This window comes from Ruditapes philippinarum, unplaced genomic scaffold (genome assembly GCF_026571515.1).
Source record: "Ruditapes philippinarum isolate M1 unplaced genomic scaffold, ASM2657151v2 ctg3996_1_1_1_1, whole genome shotgun sequence".
Taxonomy (NCBI): domain Eukaryota; kingdom Metazoa; phylum Mollusca; class Bivalvia; order Venerida; family Veneridae; genus Ruditapes; species Ruditapes philippinarum.
In genome coordinates this window covers 89,185-92,900 of record NW_026852475.1, presented here as the reverse complement: position 1 = coordinate 92,900, position 3,716 = coordinate 89,185, and positions in this window count along the sequence as shown.

The following is a 3,716-nucleotide window of genomic DNA, read 5'->3' as shown; positions in this document are numbered from 1 at the left end:
TGATTGATTTGAACTGGAACAAAAAGCGTACTGTTCTTTTATGGAAGACTAATATAACATGATCGAATACGGCCGCTCAATATGTATTATTTAGTTAATTCATTAACTGTGATCGAAATTAACAGTCTCCGTTAAACACAATTTCCTGATAAACATTGTTAGAAAGATGTGAGTTAAATCGGCAAAGCAGTTAATTTCCAGATCATTCTATTGATGACATAGCAGAACCTCGTCATTCTAATATTCTAACAAAATGTAACCCTCCAATATGTGAGTGTTCACAGAAACGATTAAAATGACACTATGCACAACGAAATGTAAAAGTGAGCACACAGGTAAAATTCATAATAACTAATTATTTTAATTCCATAAATTTACTTTGCAAAAATAATTTTTAATAAGCGAAATCATCGGAAATTTCTTAAAATAAAGTTTAAAATTAAACATTCATTTCTGTTGCTAAGGGTGGGGTAGTCTTTGTATAATTTAGGTAGTTTTCACCATTTTATCGACCCAACCGTTTTAACGTCATTTGTCTGATTCCTTTCAAGATTCGATTATGCACAAGCTTGGAAAATTTTTCTTAAATATTAACAAGCCCCAGCCCCTTACTTAACCAATCCGTGATATTTCCGCGAGGCATGGTCGTTTTCTGGACCGTTGATGTGTTCTTTCTTTATATAAATTGTCGTTAAAAGCACCATTTTCTCTAGCAAACCGTTTTAAGACCATTTGACTGATTCTTTTGCAGATTCGATTTTGCAAAATTTTTGAGGGTCTTTCTTACACTTTATAAATGCCTAACCTAAGCGATATGTCCGTGAGATTTCCGCGTGGCATGGTCGTTTTCTGGGCCGGCAATTTGTTATTTCTGTATATAAAGTGTATACATTTTCAGAAAAGAAACACACCATTTTCCCGAGCCAACCGCTAAAATACCATTTCAATGATTCCTTTGCACATTAGATTTTAATGAACCTACGGGTTAAAACGGGCGCTAGGTACTTTAACAATGATAAAGATACATGCTATTGCAATTCTATTGTTCCCTGTTAAATAATTATATAAAGAAATAAAACTCTTTTTTGCCATATTGTATAATTATTCGTTCACATTTTTGTAATTGTATTCACTTTTTTGTAATTGTTTTGGGGTTTTATTTGTTGTTATTTGTTTGCTTTTTAAGATTGTTTCTTTACTCATTTTTCGTTTTTGTCTTTTATTCTGGAAGTAGTATAATATTTACAATTTACAACATATATGAGTAGCTTGAAAAAATAAGAGATATCATATAGCGCATAGTGCATTTAAACCACCAACTACGGCGCGTGAAAGACACAAAATGCAAGCAATTAATTATCCAGCCTCTTGATTTGTCATCAAAATTGAATAGGAGTATAGCTGAGAGGAAACGAGAGATATTAGATTTAACAAAATCCTTTCTTGAACACGCACACAATACATTTATTAGAGCTTCATCTAATCAAAGGGAAGCCATGTATTTCACACAATGGAACTTCAGTGTCAAACAGATACATCAGTCAAAGAAGATTGCGATTGGGCAAGAATTAATGTTATCTTAATGAATTGAAATTGATATCAGCATTAGAGGGGATATTACCAATTCTTCTATAAGGTGTTGTACAAAGCCACAAGATAAATATTCTTAACTGAAGAGGTACAAACAGTCCATTACTTAACCGCATGGATTTCATTACATGTAGCTTTATACCTTACAGTTTTGTGGTCATTTATGTTTATAAAACTCATATTGAAATTATATAATATCAAATTTAATATTCTGGTTTTGTCAACCAAATTTAGTACTTTTTAAACATAATTGTGATTACTATCTTGTCATTTATTATCTATTTATTTATTGTTATTGTACGTATTTTATATGTTTGTCGAAATTGACATAAATATGATTTGAAAATGTATAACTGTTACACTTTTTTGTTTAGGTTTTACGACGCACAACACAGAATAGATTACATGGCGATTTATAAGTTTGACTGGTGGAGGAAGACATCAGGTGCCCCTATGCATTATTTCAGACGCAAATGGGACACCCACCGACGTTCGGTAAGCTAGTTAATTAGCTCTCTCAAATGAAAGAATTCGAAGACGCTGGCGCGTTTTGTACCTACAGCAATGAGAGGCAAGTGATTGGAAGTCAACAGGCTTAATTATATAACCACTCGGCCACGGACGCCCCAGTGTATAAGATTGATGACATATATATTGCCTGTAGAGTTCCTTGTATCATCTAACATTCTTCAGATTGGCAATGCAACATATCATAAATATGAGATTAATCATTGAGAAAAAAACTCTTTTCTAAACATAAAGGTTAATTGCGCATATCAGTAGGTGAAAGTAACAAGTGACTTAAAAAATCAGGCATTTTCAGCATTCGTTTATCTTATCAAAAAAGTCTAGACAAGGTGTGAAATTCAAATGATTATCTTAAGGGTGAGTAACAAGGTTTAACAGATGATCTAACTGATATCGGAGAAACTATTAACCAGTTCAAACAGAAATAAATGGTATGAGTTACGACGTGTAACGAAAAATTACGTTTTTAGAATGTTCTGTTGCCTGAGGTTAAGACGTAAAATGCATCCGTTACTCTTTATAAATACACTTAATGTCAAACTGAGTGCAATTACGTAATGCAACTGCACATTCCGGACACATTTTTTTTTTTTAAATGAACAAAAAAAAATTGTGCAGTGTATCTGAATATTTTAATGATTGCGAATTACTTAATACTTGTCTTGACATAATTGTTGTATATTTTCAATTTGTCACGTTTAATTTACATGCATAAGCATTTAGACTTCCTTAATATGTTTGTCTATATTTCAACAATTTTAATATTTTCCATAAGCAACTTTATTCGCAATCAGGTCCAGTAAAGTATTTGTATATGATATGTAAATGTTTATAAAGTTCATCTAAAACAGCTAATTATTTCCCTTTTTTAATTTTTTGGGTTCATTTGCACAGTAAAATGATTATTTTGGAAAAAACGGGAAAATAAGCACACAAATTGTTGGGCCAGACCTACATCAAATAGTTCACAGATCATGGGAAAATATTTCCAGCCCCGTCATGTCAAAAAGCCTTAGTGGAGTCCCTTTAAAGTGAAGTAAGCGTACTGGAACTCTTGACAAAAATGATGTCAACATCAATTATATAAAAAAAGGTTCCTAACAACATCCTACATCATTACATTAAATATACATAATCCTGTAAAAAATGATTTGCGCACGAGATTTCTTTTTTGGTAAAATTTGCTTTGATGCCCATGATGTTTTAGAAAACAATGAACCAATACCATACAGTACTGAAAAAGTACCACTCAAATGAATATTTAATAACATCATTATATTGTGTTTATAAAATATAGCAAGAATTGATGTGAATGTTGCTAAGATTTGTTTAAAAATGAAATCTAAGCGTTTTTCACATGATTAATTTCATATATATTCGATCCTAAAAGGTAGAAAAATGGAGATGAGAAGGTAATATGAATATGCTATAAAGCTATATGCTATCTATGCTTTAACTTCATCGACTGTTCAACCCCTTTTTCTTTTATTATGAGCCACGTTTAAGGTTCGTTTGTTTATACAGTCTTTACATAATACATTAATTTTACAGTTTATAATTATCTGTTTTAAGTAACACACTTTACATAATAGTATACA